Source organism: Leucoraja erinacea, chromosome 22 (assembly GCF_028641065.1).
Source record: "Leucoraja erinacea ecotype New England chromosome 22, Leri_hhj_1, whole genome shotgun sequence".
NCBI lineage: Eukaryota > Metazoa > Chordata > Chondrichthyes > Rajiformes > Rajidae > Leucoraja > Leucoraja erinaceus.
Window position 1 is genome coordinate 10,107,991 of NC_073398.1, and position 20,071 is coordinate 10,128,061.

At 45.4% G+C, this 20,071-nt stretch overlaps 1 protein-coding gene across 2 annotated transcripts in view; it reads right to left on the minus strand.

The window, feature by feature from the left end:
* LOC129707706 (non-muscle caldesmon-like) overlaps positions 1 to 7,582 on the minus strand; it is a 175,540-nt gene extending 167,958 nt beyond the window's left edge. The window contains exon 1 of one of the 2 annotated variants that reach the window (XM_055652929.1): positions 7,344 to 7,582. The gene's annotated coding sequence lies outside the window, so the exon portion shown is untranslated. The remainder of the gene's footprint in view (positions 1 to 7,343) is intronic. The other variant, XM_055652927.1, reaches the window with a different exon arrangement.
* Between the last annotated feature and the right edge of the window lie 12,489 nt (positions 7,583 to 20,071).

Here is a 20,071-nt window from a genome sequence, read left to right on the forward strand (position 1 = left end):
GCCTTTTCCCATGCTACCCAACATATTCCAACTACACTAGTCCCACCTGCCTGTGTATGGCCTACATCTTTCTAAACCTATCCTATCCACGTACATTCAAATGAATTTTAAATGTTGTGATAGCTACCCCCCAGGTTCGTATTAAATCTTTCCCCTTACACCTTAAACCTCTGGGTTTGAGTCCCCTGCTCTGGGCATTTTCCCCCCAATCTATTCCTCTCATGATTTTATACAGCTCTATAAGATCACCCCTCATCCTCATGTGCTCCAAAGAATAAGGTCCTAGTCTGCCCTCTCCCTAAAGTTGAATCTCTAGAGTCCTGGCAACATCTTTCCTTTAACAAGAATTTCTTAAACTGATCCAGACTAAATTCCTCTGGTGCTTTTACAGGGATAGGATAGGTTTAGAGGGATATGGGCCAAACCCAGGCAGATGGGACATGTTGGCCGGGGTAGGCAAGTTGGGCCAAAGGTCCCTATTTCATGCAGTATGATTCTATGACTATTACATGTGGGCCTCTAACTGCACAGACACCATGGTGCTGCAGATGGAAATAATAGATCCCGATGAGTAATGCTGCTTCACAATAGGAAGCAATAAAATTAAAGGTGCATAAAAAAAAAAATGTCATGTGTGAAGGATGGAGCAAAAATAAATGATGCCAAGATGAGCAGGTTAGCTGTGCATGAAGTTGTTAAATAAAAGCCGATAAAGATACAACTGAGCACTTCCGCCAGAGTGGGAAATATGTGTGGGAATCCAATTGAATGTGGGAGAATCCTCAAGTGATACATTTCGACAGTATTAAGACCAATTTATAAACACTACTGGTGAATTACCAGGAATCATGTGTAGCAGCTGTACATTTATCAGTGTCCAGAACACTTGAAACTGCGAGCTACTGGAAAAGTCATTATAGGAAAACTATTTTTAAATTAATTCATGCATATGTCTTATCAAAATAGAACAGAGCATGCCTTTCTTAACAGTGGGAAATAACTAGCAATGAGGGGTCCAGTTTACTCCATATTTAAAAGCACATACTTGGAGAGCAGATTCTTATTGAGCGACTGGAAAGGTACACTATGGAAACAGGCCCTTCGGCCCACCAAGTCCATACTGAACATCGATCACCCGATCACACTATTTCTATGTTATCCCACTTTCTCATCCACACCCGACACACTCGGGGTGATGTACAGACGCCAATTAACCTGCAAACCTGAGGATGTGGGGTGATCTTATAGAGGCGTATAAGATCATGAAGAGAATAGATAGGGTGAATGCACAGAGTTGTTTACCCAGAGTAGGGGAATCAAGAGCCTGAGGGCACAGGTTGAAAGTGAGAGGGGCAAGGAACCCGCGGGTCAACTTTGTGACTCGGAGGGTGGTGGGGTATATGGTACGAGCTGCCAGAGGAGGTTGTTAAGGCCGGTTTTATAACAACATTGAAAAGACATTTGGACAGATACATGGAGAGAAAGATTTAGAGGGATATGGGCCAAACGCAGGCAGGTGGGCCTAGCGCAGATGGGGCATGTTGGTAGATATGGATAAGTTGGGCCGAAGGGCGTGTTTCCGTGCTGTATGACTCGGTGGAGGCCGGTTCTCTGGATACTTTCAAGAGAGAGCTAGATAGGGCTCTAAAAGATAGCGGAGTCAGGGGATGTGGAGAGAAGGCAGGAACGGGGTACTGATTGGGGACGATCAGCCATGATCACATTGAATGGCGGTGTTGGCTCGAAGGCCGAATGGCCAACTCCTGCACCTATTGTCTATTGAGATCACACCTTCCCTAGCCAATAATGGGCCTACCAGTGTGCCTGTCTGCCTGAGGTGATTTGTTGCCAGGCTTGATTGTGTTTTTCTCACCTCACCTCCAACTCTCAACCCCCCCCACCTCTACTTTCAGTCTGAAGAATGGTTCCAACCAAAAACCGGTCCCTTTCTTCCAGAGATGTTGCCTGAACTGCTGAGTTACTCCGGCACGTTGTGTCTATCTTTGATGCAAAGCAACATGGTTCTGTACTGATGCTACAGCTATGGTGTAAATACAGTGTGACCCCAGGCCAAGACTTGGATGAAAGCTGAACAGAATGGAACAAGGTGTGCAAGGGAGAGCATCTCACTCCGCTTTACTTTGCCGTCTCCTTCTTCATACCAAATTTACACTCCAATTTGTTTTCCTCTTCAAACCTAAAGTGACTGCCTTCAGAATTGTCCCCCAATAATTTGAGATGAGGTGACGAATGTAACCACAGCCATTTAAGTGATTGTAAACTCAGTGGCAGTTCCCGCCTTCTCCACACTCTGTGGCAATGGTTAAATCACGACGGTAGTGAGGCAAGTCTTTGGCAAAGCACTCGGACTCCCGCACAGTAGTTTGACTGCAACTGGTTAACAACACCAGAGCAGTAACCAAAGCCCACTGAATCCGTGCCAGCCATTAAGTGCTCTGTGGCTACCTCTTCCCCGTACCATGGGATCTATAATATGTGAGGAAAGACTATCGGTGCTCGCTAGAATTATTGCAATCTCCTTTACATCCATGATTTACAGCTCCAATATCAACTTTGTTAACTTCTCACTAAAAATGAGGAACTTCATGTTGATATTTGTTTTCAAAGAATCATTCAAAATCGATTAATTCTCCTAAGATCTAATTTCCTTATAACCTTATAATTTTTCTTTCTGCTTCTATCTCAGTTCAACAGCTTAGTCCGAGCACTTGAGGGGGAAAGGTAGGGTGAATGCATAGTCTTGTACCCAGGGTGGAAGAATCAAGCACCAGAGAGCAGAGGTTTAAGGTGGCAGGGGAAAAATTTAATAGGAACCTGAGGGGCAACTTTTTCCACTCAGAGGCTGGTGGGTTTATGGAAGGAGCTGCTGGAGGAGGTAGTTGAGACCAAGTCAAGTCAAGTTTATTTGTCACATACACATACGTACAATGCCAACATTTAAAGGACATTTGGACGGGTACATGGATAGGAAGGTGTTGGAGCAAACTGGAAAGGCCACGTGAAGTTGGTGTTCAGCCTAAGCTGACCTCCTAGTGCACATCAGTTTGAATAAACCCCCTACTTCGAACACCAACTCGGCATGGCCTGCCATGGTGCTCTAACAGAAAGGTTTAGAGGGATCTGGATCAAACATGGGTAAATGGGACGAGCTTAGATGGGGCATCTTGGTCGGCCTGGACAAATTGGGCCAAAGGGCCTATTTCATAAGGTCATGAGGAATAGTAGTAGAATTAAGCCATTCGGCCCATCAAGTCTACTCCCCCATTCAATCATGGCTGAACTATCTCTCCCTCATAACCCCTTTCTCTTGCCTTCTCCCCATAACCTCTGATACCCATACTATTTAAGAATCTATCCATGCTGTTTCAATGCTTAATGACTCAATAACTTTCAGAAGGAGGAGTAGAAGGAGGTGAGACCTGGATAATCATCTTCTCCCTTCAATAGGTAAAACCAAGACTAGGTATGCCATGCCCAAATAGCCTCCAGTTTGAAATCAGAGCATACATACCCATTGGTTTAATTAATAAATAAGGCTTAAAAACAAAAAGTACATTCTCTGAACATTTACACAAAGACATTCTGCTTTTTCAAAGATGCTGATTTGAGAACATAATCATTGCCTGGGTTGAGGGAACAGTTACAAGGATAGATTAGAAAGGCTGGGACTGAGAAGACTTAAGAGTAGATCTGAGGAGTTTACAAAACAATGAAGGGTCTGGACAGAATGAATAATATGAGGCTGTTCGCATTAGAGGAAGAGGTCAGGGGTATAAAATAAAAGAGATGTCAAAGACTAGAGGGCAGAGCTTTAGGATGAGAGGGTCAAATTTTAAAGGAGGTGGGTACCTGGAAAGCCCTACCAAGGGTGATGGTGGAGGCAGAAAGGCAAATAGGCTAATGGTGTTTAAAGAGGCTTTTAGATAGGCACATGGATATGCTGGGAATGGAAGGGTGTGGATCATGTGCAGCCAGAGAGTAGTTTAACTTGGCATCATATTCAACATGATCACTCTGAAAAAGGGTCTCAATCCGAAAAGTCGCCTGTCCATGTTCTCCAGAGCTGCTGCCTGAGCCCCCAGTCCTTTGTGCCTTTCCATGGACACTGTGGGCAGAAGGACCTCTTCCTATGCTACACTGTTCTATGTTCTATCAGTAGTGATGAAAAACGACTTTTCTACACAGCATATGGCTGGAGCTTGGACCACACTCACTGTAGATGTGAAGGAGGCATGTTGTGCTCTGATCTTCCAGAGGCAAGTAGATAAATATATGGTGAGGAAAATAATGCAAGCTTGAGGAAAATAGCCTGGGGGAGAGGGGCAACTCTCTCCTAGTTATATCTAATCTAATCTAATCTAAATATACCAGAGTTGCCGTGGTATATAGTCAAACTGAAATCCCATGGGCTGAATGGCCTTCATTTGAGTCTCTGATTATTTGATCTGACTTGAAGTAGAATAAAACTCCACAGAATCTGCTGAAGGGACCCAACCTGAAATGCCACCTGTCTATGTTCTCCAGAGATACCAATCCGCTGAGTTACTGCAGAACTTTGCATCTTTTTTTTGTAAACCAGCATCTGTAGTTCCTTAACGGGTCAGGCAGTATCTCTGGAGAAAAGGAATAGGTGACGTTTCAGGTCGAGTCCCTTCATCCTTTTCTCCAGAGATGCTGCCTGACCCGTTTAGTTACTCCAGCATTTTGTGTCCATCTTCGGTGTAAACCAGCATCTGCAGTTCCTTCTTCCACATCCGTAGTTCCTCGTTTGGACCCGCCACAGATGTTGCCTGACCCGCTGAGTTTTAGTTTAGTTTAGCTTAGCTTAGCTTAGACAGTGCGGAAACAGGCTCTTTGGCCCACCGAGTCCACACCAATCAGCGATCCCCGCACACTAATACTAGGGACATTTTTTTTCCCATTCATACCAAGCCAATTAACCTACAATCCTGTACGTCTTTGGAGTGTGGGAGGAAACCGAAGATATCGTAGAAAACCCATGCGGTCACGGGGAGAATGTACAAACACCATAGTCGGGATAGAACCCGGGTCTTTGGTCCTGTAAGCGCTGTAAGGCAGCAGCTCTACCGCTGCACCACCATGCTGCACCCAGCGTTTTGTATTTTTGATGGAGATTGCATCCTCTGCAATTTCTTGCGTCTCCCCTTTATCCCAGACTGCAGCCACGTCTCTGGAAGCAGGCTCTGCTCCTCCTGATGCAATCACCACAATGACACACGGGAAAGCTAATTCACACCAGTGGTGTGGTTGTGGTTGACGTTCACCCTTACTGAGAAGCTGTCAAAGAGGCTGAGCGATTTCCTTTCGTCTTTCACAGCCCAGACTTTTCACATAATTAGATTTTGCCGGCTCAGATGCTCAGCTATTTGCAAACTCCCAGCAGCAGCTCCCAAGAGTGAGAACTTCAGACATCTGGGCAACCCTGACTAACATCACTATCAGACGGATCTACTGGGCTTGGGCTATTTTGTGGTCTCTGGTCTGCGCTCGAATATTTTCGCTCAGGAAGGCTCAGAATCACCAATTGAGCAATACAAGGCTGAGCGCAAGGAATGCTTTCAACTAGTCTAATCAAGAAAGGGTCTAATCAGCAAGAGACAGATAAAACTCAGCTATTTATGCAGTGAGCTCAGCAAGACAAGATTATTTCACTAAAAGATGCCGAATATGTATATCTTGAGCCGGCAGAGCATTACAATTACAAACTGAGATTTCTGAGTCGCTCCAATTAATTAAGATAGTGGCGTTTAAGAGGCTTTTAGATAGGCCCACAGAACTGCAGGGAATGGATGGATATGGAACATGTACTGGCAGATGAGATCAGTTTAAACTTGGCATCATGTTCGGCAAAAACATTGTGGTTCGCAGGGCCCGCTCCTGTGATGTACTGGACTATGTTCAATGTTCTGTTGCACAAATGTAGGAATAATCAATAAAATTGCATGATGATCAGCTAGAGTGGACTGGAAAAGCAACCAAATCACCGATATAGACTTTGCCAAAAGGAACAGTTCAAACACAGCCACAATTCGATGTACACAATAAGCAAGGACACAAAGACCATCAGCGCTCAGACAAGGAATGCGGACCTCAAAACCAAAATCATTCTGTTGTTCTCTTGCTAGTTGTACATGTAAGAATGCCACAGGTTTTTTTCAAATGCTTTCTTACATTCCATAGGTCAAACCCATCATCTGTTACTAAGTTAAATTTGCTCCTTATAAGGCCTATGCCTTGAGTGCATTCTCTTCATTTTTTCCTAACATGGATTCCTTATCAGATGTGCTTCCACAGAAGGCCAGCAAATATTTAGCTAACCTTTTTACTTTTCAAGATACTGGCAGGGCGCCAACTTTCCCAAGCAAAAGTTAACTGAGGTGTTTGCTGAGACAGACATTCCCCAAGTATGGATCTCCAATCTTATCACCTTGTTGCGCAGAGATCACTATTACTCCTCCATCCCCTCCCCTCCCATATCACTAGGAGCTCATGATTTGATCTGTGAGGACTTATGTTCAGATAAACTATTTTAACAAGCAACTGCGGAAATGCTTTCAAGAACTTTTTTTTTACTAGAGGCTCAGTAGGACATGGAAAGAAAGAGAGGCGCCGGGATGTTTAATTACGTACGAACATCTAATATCAGAGGACAAGCTATAAAGAAAGACACTGTAAAGGATCCAACACAAACTATGTGGCATTCCACAGGTTTAAGCAACGGTGAGCCTGAAATCAGATAGGGGCTCCAACAACGGTCTAAATCGTCTGAATATGTCAGGCTGATCCGAGGATAAAAGTTCACGTTCGACTCATGAGAAAGCAAAATAGTGATTCACGCAGGGCGTCTGTCTGCAGCTCAGAACCTATCCAAGTGTTGTTCCTCTCTCTGTCGAACATCTGAATTAAAATGCAAGGTACAATATCTTCCGTAGAAAAGACTTAAAGACATATATATATATACATATAAATCACATGAAAATTGTCACCTCACGTTTTCTATGTGTAAAATTACCATCTGCCCCCCTAATGGATATATGGCACAAATTACACAACCTAAAGCAACATTTTGCCTCTTGTCGTGAAACAAATAAAAAACCTCCTCCAAGATCCCCCTGGTCAGAATGCCACTTATCCCTTTGCAAAATCCCGCACAGTCCTTTCACAAATCAGCTGTGCTGCAACCGTGATCAGTCGAACCTTTAACTGAAAAATCAGGTTGCATCCTAATGCAGCTCTACGCGGCTCTTTCGCCTCTTTGAGATATTGCTTGCTACACAGAATACCAGAAGTGCATGCCTTACCTCTGTGCAGCTTCAGCGCTGGCTGGCTGTCAAAGAATACGGGCTACGAGGCGGCAGGAGTGCGGAGATGTACAGGCAGTCAAAATACTCACACAGTTCTATTCAATAAGACTCCACTCATGCCTAGGCCCCTCCCAAAGTCAATGCCAAGGGAACATATCTCCCCCTATGTTTACAGTTGATAGCCACTCGCCTGCATTGTCCCTGGGTTGTTCACAGAAGGAACCAATGGCGGGATTTGAACCGGCTCTGAGTCCCACCTCCATCCAGGCATGCCTGTCATTCCCCAGGCATGTACAGGAAGTCACTCATCAAGAAACAAGACTTAAAAACTCCTGAAAACTGTTACTGGCTGCCAGAAATGTCCTGCAACATGCCCTTTTTTGGTTATCCTTCGCAGGGCCTCTGAAAGTAAATACTCTGTCATGTATAATCATACGAAAGGCTAATCCCAGGGAACATGCATCCATTTGAGCTCTCGTTTTGGCTGGCTGAAAAAAAAACCTTTCAAAAACAAAGAGCACAGAGGATTTAAGATTTGTGCCGATTCTTTAGTACGGGAGAAGAACCGAAATGAAAAGAGCTCTGGATTTTACCTCTGTGGATTCATTTTCCAGGGTTTATTGAAAACACATGCAAGTCTTGCAAAATCCCAAACATCTTGCCCCTCTGCCAATGGACTCTGAACAAATTAAAAACAAAACTCCCAACCACAGCAGAACTTAGATGGCACTTCATTCCTTCTGGGATTTTTATTGTTCCTGCTGAGAGTTTAATGCTAAAAACTGGGCGATCTTCAGTTGCAGCTCCAGTCAAAATTTGACTGTTTTAGTTACCAAGGGGCATAGTTTTACAGTAACCCTTTAGGTCCCAGCATCTGAAACAAGAAGGCCAGCAAGGACATCTGGAACTACTTAGCTCATTATTAGGCATTTGATGTTTCCACAGCAGCCCGTGGGGGTGGGAGATTGCAACCTTCACGTAGTCCTCCCTGTTTCAACGAATGCAATCAACCTGGCGTGCAGAATAAAATAAGATCAAATAGAACAAGTTGCCCTACAACTTTAGGCTGTGCACGCCATACGCAAGAAGAAGAAGCAGCCCGTGTCTTCTGATAGATGGATGTGTCATTGATTTAACTGGGCTGGGCTTCTGTCTGTACGATGCAGCAGTGTCTGTACAAGAGCAGCAAAAAGCATGTTTTTAAAAAAAATGAATGACTCCAGCTTTGCACGTATTGCACACAATACATTAAAGGAGCATGATGCCAAAGAACTGCAGATGCTGGTTTACAAAATAAAATGCTGGAGTAACTCAGCGAGTCAGATAGCATCCCTGAAGAACTTGGATAGGCAACATTTCAGGTCGAGACCCTTCTTCAGACTGACGTTAACGTACATTTTCACGGATTTCCAAAGAAACAGGCCCTTCAGCCCACCGATCATAGAAACATAGAAAATAGGTGCAGGAGTAGGCCATGCGGCCCCTCGAGCCAGCAACGCCATTCAATATGATCATGGCTGATCATTCAGAATCAGTACCCGGCTCCTGCTTTCTCTCCATATCCCTTGATTATGTTAGCCCAAAGAGCTATATCCAACTCTCATTGAAAAAAGATGCCCGTACACTAACACTGTCCTCCACACTAGGGGCCATTTTACACGTTACCCAAACCAATTAACTTACAACCTGTACGTCTGTGGAGTGTGGGGAAAATCCACGCAGTCACGGGGATAGTTAGGATCAAACCCAGTTCTCTGGCGCTGTTCGGCAGCAACTCTACCGCTGTGCCTCTGTACTGCCCAACTTTCTTTTAGTAAAGGGTAGTAAAATGTATAGATCGCCTCTCGCTCATGACCATTCAATAAATGTTACAGATAATATTCCAAACCTGGATTGTTTTCTCTGAAACTCCGGAGGTTGAAGGAGATATCAGATAGAAGTGAATAGAATCATAAGAGGCACAGATAGGGTAGACAGTCAGAATCTTTCTCCTGGGGTGGCAATAACAGAGACCAGAGGGCATAGCTTTAAGGTGTGAGAGGCAACATTTAAAGGAGATGAGTAGGAAGGAAATGCTGATTTAAACTGAAGCTGGAACTCAGCGGGACAGGCAGCATCTCTGGAGAGAAGGAATGGTGACGTTTCGGGTCGAGACCGTTCTAAAGGAAATGAGCAGGGCAATGCTTTAAACAGAGTGCAGTGGGAGCCTGGAACATGCTGCCTGGGGTGGTGGTGGAGGCACATACAACAGTATAAAATCCTTTTTGATAGGCAGATGGATATGCAGGGAATGGAGGGATATGGATTGTGTGCAGGCAGGGTAGATTAGTATAGTTTGGCATCATGTTCGGCACAGACATTGTGGGCCGAAGGGCCTGTTCCTGTGCTGTACTGTTCTATGTCCTTCATAAAGTACTTCACTTTACCAATGGTACATGGCAGCTAATGTATGTATAGCTAGTTCCCACGACACACATAATGACATTAATTCACAAATTGGTGGCGCAGCGGTAGAGTTGCTGCCCTACAATGCTTCCAGCGCAAGAGACCCGGGGTTCAAACCTGACTACGGAGTTTGTACGTTCTCCCCATTACCTGCGTGAGTTTTCTCTGTGATCCCCGATTTCCCCCCAGACTCCAAAGATGTACAGGTTTGTATAATTGTAAATTGTTCGAGTGTGTATTTGGTTGGCCGAAGCGTCTGTTTCTGCGCTGTATCTCTAAACTAAACTAAGATAATCTGTGCGTGGGGGAGTGATTAGTTGGCCTGGTCGGCGTGTATTTGGTGGTGGAGGGATCCGAAGGACGTCTGTTTTACTGCGCTCCGGGAGGCGCTACAGGTCTCTAAACTAAACTAGCAGATAATTCTTTCTGCGGCTGTCACTTTTTAGGAATGTTTGAGTGATTTGTTGGCCTGGGGGCAGTGGGCACTATTTTCCCGCTCCCCTGAAATGGTGCAGAGGGATCCTTTTTCTACTTAAAAGACAGGTCTCAGTTTAATATCTCCTCATGAAGGCAGCACCAACTCACTGAGAACTGAGATTGGAAAGAGCTCTGGGATGGGACACAAGCTCGTGAAGTTCTGATCCAGTAAATGAGAGCAAACCCTCACCTCAGGAAAAATACTGATTCACTGTAATTTCCGTTCCAGATGGCAACTCAATCGTTCCACTGGAAACAATGATTTGAAAGTTGCAGTTCAATTTTGTTAATTGTCGCGTGTACAGAGGTACTGTGAAATGCTTTTGTTACGTGCTAACCAGTCCCCCTGGACCAGATATCCAGATACACGGGGAGGTTCACCAAGAGTTGGCTGGTGGGCAGTGGCAGGAGGGAGATCTTCCACGTCAGAGTCGAGAGGAAGGTGGCTCGAGGAAGCTTGTGGATGCTGGTGTTTCAGGTAAATCTCCCTGGGATAGGTGCGGGTTGGAAGGTGTGAGATGTTGGCCTCTTAATCCTCTGGAGTCATGAATTAATACAGCATGGAGACAGGCCCGAAGGCCCAACTTGCCCAAGCCAACCAAGATGCCCCATCCAAGCGATTCCCACCTGCCTGCATTTGAACCATAATCCCCCTGAGCCTTTCTTATCCATGAATGTGGAGGCTTTGTAAAGTGTGCAAAGCCGCTTACCAGAATGTTGCTTAGATTTGAAGGTGTTACCTGCAGGGAGATGTTGGACAGGCTTGGATTGTTTTCTCAGGAACGTCAGTGGTTGAGGGGAGACCTGATAGACCTGATATAAAGTTATGAGAGGCATAGATAGGGTAGACAGTCAGGACATATTACCAGCCCAGAGTGGAAATATCTAAGACTAGAGGGCATATCTTTAGTCTAGAGAGGTTGTGGCTCTGAGCTTTGTTAAATTTAGTTTAGTTTAGTTTAGATTAGTTGGGTTTTGAGTTGCGTTAAGTTTAGTGAGGCTTACCTTAGCTTAGTTTACTTTAGTTAGGTTGAGTTTAGAATATTATCTTCTATATATTACTAAAACTCTGTTCTTGACCGGTTTTGGCGATCTGTGCTGCGATTTCCGAGAGAACGCCGCCACCTACGGCCATCATTTTTGGCCACCTCGCTCAGAGCCCCCCTCCGCCATATGTGTGCTGAGGATTTTTCCCGTCGATGAAATATGACAGAGATATTAATGATTTTACAAAATTCCCCATTCTCTCTGCTGCCCCTGCGGGGAGATAGTTAGTGTGTGTGATGCTGCATGCCGCCCCCCCCCCCCCCCACACACAACCGCACGTTGGGGGAACAGTCCCAACGGGTCTGCACTTGGTCTAGTAGACACCTAAATATGTGAGGGTAGCAGGTTTTTGATGGTGCTGACTGGCTTTAAGAATAGTTTTTATCAGACATTATTCTAGTTCAGGACAAGTTCCAAACTTCCCTCCCATTCTTGTAACTTGCTGCAGTTTAAAGCAAAGCTATAAACAAAGCTGTAATTAGTCTTTGGAATTTGCAGCCACTTTGACGAGAAAGCTCTAAAATTATTTCAGAGAACAATTCACTGTGATATTATATTACCAGTGCTTTTAGTCTTTGGACCCATTTATAAAGAATTCATGTTTTTGTATTCTAAGAGCAGAAACCACATGGTCAGAAAATATCCTCTTTCTTGTTCTCTTTTATCTTTTTTCCCCACTTTCTTCTTCACTCCATCCTCTTCCCCCTCTCTGTTGGGGAGGGTACAGAGAAGAGTTACGAGGATGTTGGCAGGACCTGAGGGCCTGAGCTATAGGGAGAGGTTAGACAGCCTAAGATTATTCCTTAGAGCGCAGGAGGCTGAAGGTTGATCTTGTCAAGGTGTATAGAATCATGAGGGCAATAAATGGAGGTCATGTTGCAGTTGTATAAGACGTTGGTGAAACTGCATTTAGAGTATTGTGTTCAGTTCTGGGCAACATGTTATAGGAAAGATATTTTCAAGCTTGAAAGGGTTCAGAGAAGATTTACGAGGATGTTGCCAGGACTAGAGGGGGTGAGCTATAGGGAGAGGTTGAGTTGGCTGGGTCTCTATTCCTTGGAGCACAGGAGGATGAAGGGTGATCTTATAGAGGTGTATAACATCATGAGAGTAATAGATCGGGTAGATGCACAGAGTCTCTTGCCAACAGTAGGGGAATCGAGGTCTGGAGGACTTAGGTGAGAGGAAAAGGATTTAATAGGAATCTGAGGGGTAACTTTTTCACACAAATGGTGGTGGGTGTATGGGACAAGCTGCCAGAGAGGGTAGTTGAGGCTGGGACGGTCCCAACATTTAAGAGACAGACAGGTAGGTACATGGATAGGACAAGTTTGGAAGGATATGGACCAAGCACAGGTAGGTGGGCCTAGTGTAGCTGGGACATGTTGGCTGGTGTGGGCAAGTTGGGCCGAAGGGCCTGTTTCCGGGAATTAACCTTGTAAACCTACGCTGCACTCCCTCAATAGCAATAATGTCCTTCCTCAAATTAGGGGACCAAAACTACACACAATACTCCAGGTGTGGTCTCACTAGGGCCCTGTACAACTGCAGAAGGACTTCTTTGCTCCTAAACTGGACTCCTCTTGTTATAAAGGCCAACATGCCATTTGCTTTCTTCACTGCCTGCTGTACCTGCATGCTTACTTTCATAGATTGATGAACAAGGACCCCCCAGATCCCGTTGTACTTCCCCTTTTCCCAACTTGACGCCATTTAGATAGTAATCTGCCTTCCTGTTTTTTATACCAAAGTGGATAACCTCACATTTATCCACATTAAACTTCATCTCCCATGCATCTGCCCACTCCCCCAACCTGTCCAAGTCACCCTGCATTCTCATAGCATCCTCCTCACAGTTCACACTGCCACCCCGCTTTGTGTCATCTGCAAATTTGCTAATGTTACTTTGAATCCCTTCATCCAAATCATTGATGTATATTGTAAATAGCTGCGGTCCCATCACCGAGCCTTGCGGTACCCCACTAGTCACTGCCTGCCATTCTGAAAGAGACTCGTTAATCCCTACTCTTTTTTTCCTGTCTGCCAACCAATTTTCTATCCATGTCAGCACTCTACCCCCAATACCATGTGCCCTCATTTTGCCCACTAATCTCCTGCGTGGGACCTTATCAAATGCTTTCTGAAAGTTCAGGTACACTACATCCACTGGCTTTCCCTTGTCTATTTTCCTAGTTACATCCTCAAAAAATTCCAGAAGATTCGTCAAGCATGATTTCCCCTTCCTAAATCCATGCTGACTCGAACTGACCCTGTTACTGCTGCCCAAATGTGCGGCTATTTCATATTTTATAATTTGCTTCCAGCATCTTCCCCACCACCGATGTCAAGCTAACTGGTCTATAATCCCCTGTTTTCTCTCTCCCGCCTTTCTTAAAAAGTGGGATAACATTAGCTACCCTCCAATCCACGGTAACTGATCCCGAGTCTGTAGAACATTGGACGATTATCACCAATGCATTCACGATTTCTAAAGCCAATTCCTTAAGTATCCTGGGATGCAGACCACCAGGCCCTGGGGATTCATCAGCCTTCAGTCCCATCAGTCTACCCAACACCATTTCCTGCCTAATGTGGATTTTGTTCAGTTCCTCCGTCAGCCCAGATCCTCTGGCCTCTAACATATCAGGAAGATTGTTTGTGTCCTCCTTAGTGAAGACGGATCCAAAGTACCTGTTCATGAAGACTGATCCAAAGTACCTGTTTAAAAGATATTTGGACAGGTTCATGGATAGGTTTAGAGGGATATGGGCCAAACATGGGTAACGGACTAAATTTGATGAGATATCTTGATCGGCATTGAAGGGTTGGGCTGAAGGGCCTGTTTCCATGTTCCGTGACCATGACTGTCCTGGAACATCTCCATTGACCTGCCTCGTTGTCGTACTGTTGTGGTCTAATGATGAATATACCAAGACAACATGTCTGTAGAAGGTATCTCAACCCAAAACATCACCTGTTCCTTTCTCCAGACTTGCTGCCTGACCTGTTGAGTTACTCCAACATTTTTATTCCTATCTTAGGTGCAATATGGTGATTTCAAATGCTGATGTTAACCACAGCCCACGGAAGGATTCACTATGTACCCAGCAGCAGTGAGAACAATTGCAGAAAGACAAATGTGTTCACGAAAATGGCGGAACTCAGCAAGAAAGAACGTCCCGTGAAAAACGGCACTGACCATTATTAGAGGCATGAGGTATTGTGAATCGCGAGCAAAATACAAAATACTGGAGTAACTCAGTAGGTCAGGCAGCATCTGTGGAGAACATGGATAGGAAGCACAGTTGCGCAGCGGTAGGGCTGCTGCCTCGCAGTGACACAGACTCGGGTTTGATCCTGAGTACGGGTGCTGTCTGTGCGGAGTTTGTACGTTCGCCCTGTGACCACGTAGGTTTTCTCCCAGTGCTCCGGTTTCCTCCCACACTCAAAAGACGTACAGGTTTGTAGGTTAATTAGCGTTGGTAAAATTGTAAATTGTCCCTAGTTTGTAGGATAGTGCTAGGGCGACAGATGGCACAATGGGCTAAGTGTTCGGCTGGCGACCGGAAGGTAGCCGGTTCAAATCCCGCTTGGAGTTGTGTCCTTGGGGCAAGACACTTCACCCACCTTTGCCTGTGTGTAAATGTAATGTCATTATATGAAGCACTTTGGGGTCAATGCAAGTTGACTGAAAATGTGCTATATAAATAAGATTATTATTATTATTATAGTCTACGGGGTGATCACAGGTTGGCGTGGTCTCGGTGGGTGGAATGGCCCGTTTCCAGGCTGTTTCACTAAGATATTTTCTCTACAGTCCAAAGACGTTCTGGGTCAGGGCCCTTCAGACTCTTTGGGCCACTTGCACCCTTTGGTTCAGGTTTGCCCCTATCCTGCTCCTGAACACAACACTCACCAAAGCCATCTTCCAGTTTATCTGGAGATCCGGACAGAATTGTATCCATGGGGATTGTTTCCGAAACGTTGCCGATCCACGTTCTCTAATGACGCTTCCTGAGATGCTGAGTGTCCGTGAACAAAAAGAAAATGCTGGAAACACTCAGCAGGTCAGGCAGCATCTGTGGAAGGAGAAGCGGAATTAAAGGTCTATTGTGTCCCAAAAGCTGCAGAGTTAAGCAGAAGTAAAAGTGAGGGTGAATTGAGAGAGTTCATTGTTCCGCTTCAATATACATGACGGTAAAATAATAAAATGGGCAGCATGGTGACGCAGCAGTAAAGCTACTGGCTTAAAGCGTCAGGGACCCGGGTACTCTCGTACAGTTAGTACTCCATTCTAACTGGAAGTTCCAGTTTCCTCCCACACTCTAAAGACGTACAGGCTGTGTGGTGTGGTGTGGTGTGGTGTGTGTGTGTGTGTGTGTGGATTGCCGGTCGGCATGGACTTGGTGGGCCGAAGGGTCTGTTTCTATGTTTCCCTAATGAAACTCTTGAAAGCTCTTAAAGTTGGAGTCTTGGTACGCACAATGGCATGAACTGCTGGACACGAGGAACTGCAAATGCTGGAATCATCAGCAAAACACAAAGTGCTGGAGGAATTCAACGGGCCAGGCAATATTTCATGTCGGGACGCTTCTTCAGTCCGAAGAAGGGTCCCATCCCGACACGCCAACTGCCCATTCCCTCCAGAGACGCTGCCTGACCCGCTGAGCTCCTCCAGCAACTCTGTGCTGTGGTACTGAACTGCTGTCTCTTTCACCTCCTTTATTTGATTGATGATATGCTCTGTCCCAGTTTCCCCTCTTTGGAGTTAACCCCTCCCGTACTGTTTCATGTTTTTCTTCCCCTTGCTCCTTCTCTCTCAGAAACACTCGGCTGCCCCGATGGGTCTGAACAAATTACAACATAAACAACAAGACTTCAGACGTAAGAGTTCAGTTGTCACATTACTGCTCCACTGGCTGAGATCAGCTAATTGAATGCAGACCGGTTCAAAGTGTAGGTCTTTCTAGCATGTATGTCACCGCCAAACAAGCCCAGCCTTCAGATGAGTCAAATCCCCTGTTCAATGATGTAAAGGGGCTTTTATTTGACTGGACGTGTGCAGTCTATTTCCTATAAACTGTGCATACTTGATTACTTTTAAGGCAGTTGTAACTTTAGTTGAACTCTGTCATGAAGTGCAGCTGGTGCACAAAGTAAAACAAGCTGAGAGCTGCAGGGCTGAGTCCAACAATGGTGAATGTTTTCTGGGTTATCTGAAGATGTCCTTAATGGAATGAAGCCCTAACTCAGAAAGGATGGAAACGGTTTAGAGAAGCACACGTGAAAAAAGAAATGCAGCAAAGCTGTCATAGCTCGGAGGAGAGGCTGGACAAACTTGGATTGTGTTCTCTGGAATGTTGGAGGCTGAGGAGAGACCTGATAGAAGCATGCAGCATTATGAGAGGCATAGGGCTATAGAGAGTCGTGGAGACAGAGGTAGGAAGTCAGAACCTTTTTCACGCCAAGGTGTTAATATCAAAGACAGGAGAGCATAGATTTAAGGCGAGAGGGGCAAAGTTTAAAGGAAATGCGGGAGGCACATTTTTTTTTGGTGGGTGGGTGGAGGCAGATACGATAGTGGTATTTAAAAGGTATTTAGATACGCACATGGATATGCATGGAATGGAAGGATATGGATCACATTCAGGCAGAGGAGACCAGTTCACCTTGGCATCATGTTGTACTGTTTAGTTTAAAGATACAGTGTGGCAACAGACCCTTCGGCCCATCGAGTCCGCACCGACCAGCGATCCCCGCACACTAACTGACACACACTAAGGACAATTTACATTTATACCAGGCCAATTAGCCTACAAACTTGTACTTTGGAGAGTGGGAGGAAACCGAAGATCTCAGAGAAAACCCACGTAGGTCACGGGGAGAACATACAATCTTCGTACAGACAGCACCCGCAGTCAGGATCGAACCCAGGTCTCTGGCGCTGTAAGGCAACAACTCTACTGCTGCACCACCGTGCTGCCCTTACTGTTCTCTGTTCTAATAAAGTATCTGACGAAAGCACTGTTGACTTGTTTGATATATTGTTTCTCACTGCATCTCATCCTTCAAGATAACTTTGGAATTGTAGATGACTGTTCATTCTTCTCAATAGGTAATGGTTCAGAATCCTTGCTGGTCCAGTGTCTCCAGAATTAGTCCCATCTCCTGAGAGACAGTTTCATTCAACGATTGCTGATATGACCTGCTACAATTGGGAATAATATGTGTTGAAACGATGTGCTGCTGTGGACATCTGGTGCACAATTGTCAAATACCCTGATCCATCCAGTGCTTTAATATAAGACTCAGGCACTCGGAATAGGGCAGCTGCTGCCTTACAGCGCCAGAGACCCGGTTTCGATCCTGACTAAGGAAGCTGTCTGTACATGTCTGTACGTGACCTGCGTGGGCTTTCTCTGGGATCTCCAGTTTCCTCCCACACTCGAAAGACGTACAGATTTGTAGGTTAATTGGCTTGGTAAAACTGTAAATTGTCCCGAATGTGTGTAGGATAGTGTTAGTGTGCGGGGATCACTGGCTGCCATGGACTCGGTGGGTTGAAGGACCCGTTTCCGTGCAGTACATTTGTATCTCTAATCTAAACTAAATAAAAGTATTGCAGTTTGTATGGTTTTCTAGTCAGAGATATAAACTCAATAGCTTTGTTACTCAATGTAGCTTTATAGGATTCTGGTTATGCTACATGTGGAGTCCTGGTTGCCCCATTACCGGAAGGATACTCTGGAGAGGGTGAAGAAGAGGTTGACCAGAATGATGCCTGCATTAGGGGGTTGAGTGGTTGGACAGACATTCTCTGGAACTCCAGAGGTTGAGGGGAGACCCCGTAGAAGTATATAAAATGATGAGTGGCATAGATAGGTTAGACAGTCAGAACATTTTTTCCAGGGTAAATATGTCAAAGACTAACAGGTGTAGATTTCAGGTGAGAAGGACAAAGTTTAAAGGAGATGTGTGTCGGGAAATGTTTTTTACACAGAGGCTGGTGGATGTCTGGAACATAATGCCAGGGGTGGTGGTGGAGGCAGATACAATAGTTACGTTTAGGAGACTTTTAGACAGGCTCATGGATATGCAGGGAGTAGCGGGATTTGGAGCACATGCAGCCAGAATATGAGATTGTCTTGACATCATGTTCAGCCACAAACATTGTGGGCCGAAGGGCCTGTGCTGTACTGAACTGTACTTTTATTTTTGATGTAGACGAAATTAACACTCAAAGCTGAGAGCAGGGCAGGACAGAAGGAGCAGCAGCAATATAAAACAAACGAGACAAAACCGAATGAATTAGACAGCACGTTGGTGCAGCGGTAGAGTTGCTGCCTTCCAGCTATTACAGCGCCAAAGACCCCGGTTAGATTCTGATTACGGGTGCTGTCTTTACGGAGTTTGTACATTCTCCCCGTGACTTGCGTGGGTTTTTTCCAAGACCTTCGGTTTCATCCACACTCCAAAGACGTACAGGTTAATCGGCAAGGTATGAATGTAAATTGTCCCCAGTTTGTGTAGGAGAGTGTTGGTGTACAGGGATCGCTGGTCGGTGTGGACTAGGTGGGCCGAAGGGCCTGTTTCCGTGCTGTATCTTTAACCTAAACATAAACTAAACTAAATAAAACTATAGATAGACACAAAATGCTGGAGTAACTCAGCAGGACAGGCAGCATCTCTGGAAAGAAGGTATGGGTGATGTTTTGGGTCAAGACCCTTCGATCCGGAATGGCGCTCCTAACCGCTCCATTCACAGATATCGTCGGGATTAGCTCCCAGCTCCTTCAGTGACAACACTATCCCTCTCCACACTGCCTCACCTCCGAGGCATTTGTTACAGCACAGCCCCTTGTAATGCAGCAGTGTTTGGTCTGCTCTCAAACCTCACAGCTTACCAAGTATACTTGCTCTCAGGTTACACAAAAAAGCTGGAGAAACTCAGCGGGTGCAGCAGCATCTATGGAGCAAAGGAAATAGGCAACGTTTCGGGCCGAAACCCTTCTTCAGACTGATCGGGGGTGGGTGGGGACAAGAAAGGGAAAAGGAGTAGCCAGAAGGCTGGGGGGTGGGAGGAGACAGCAGGGGGGCTGAGGAAGGGTAGGAGACAGCAAGGACTAACAAAATTGGGAGAATTCGATGTTCATGCCCCCGGGGTGTAGACTCCCCAAACGGAATACGAGGTGCTGTTCCTCCAATTTCCAGTGCTGCTCGCTGTGGCCATGGAGGAGACCCAGGACAGAGAGGTCGGAGACGGAGTGGGAGGGGGAGTTGAAGTGCTGAGCCACCGGGAGGTCAGCTTGGTTATTGCGGACCGAGCAGAGGTGTTCGGCGAAACGATCGCCCAACCTCCGCTTGGTCTCACCGATATAGATCTGCTGACATCTAGAGCTCTCAAACTGAATTCACAGCCAGTTAAAGGCCAGTTTGAGTGGGAAAAGGTTAGGTTCACAGGCAGCTGTGTGCGTGCAGGACTGATTAGAGAATTGTTAATTTTACCACGGGATGTGTGCGTCTCCTTACAAGTTTGAAGTTGGAGGAATAGGGGGTGATCTTAAATTCCAATAAAGATGCCTTTTTTTTCCTTTTCTGGCCTTGAATCATGTACAAAATTCATCCAAATGCAATAAACAACTTGTAGACTAAATTATGGCTGACATAGCATCGTAAATTTTCCATGCGTTTGAATATATTTGGCCTATCTTTCTACTTTTGCATCCAATTTAGCTGTAATTAAGGGCGCAATAAAA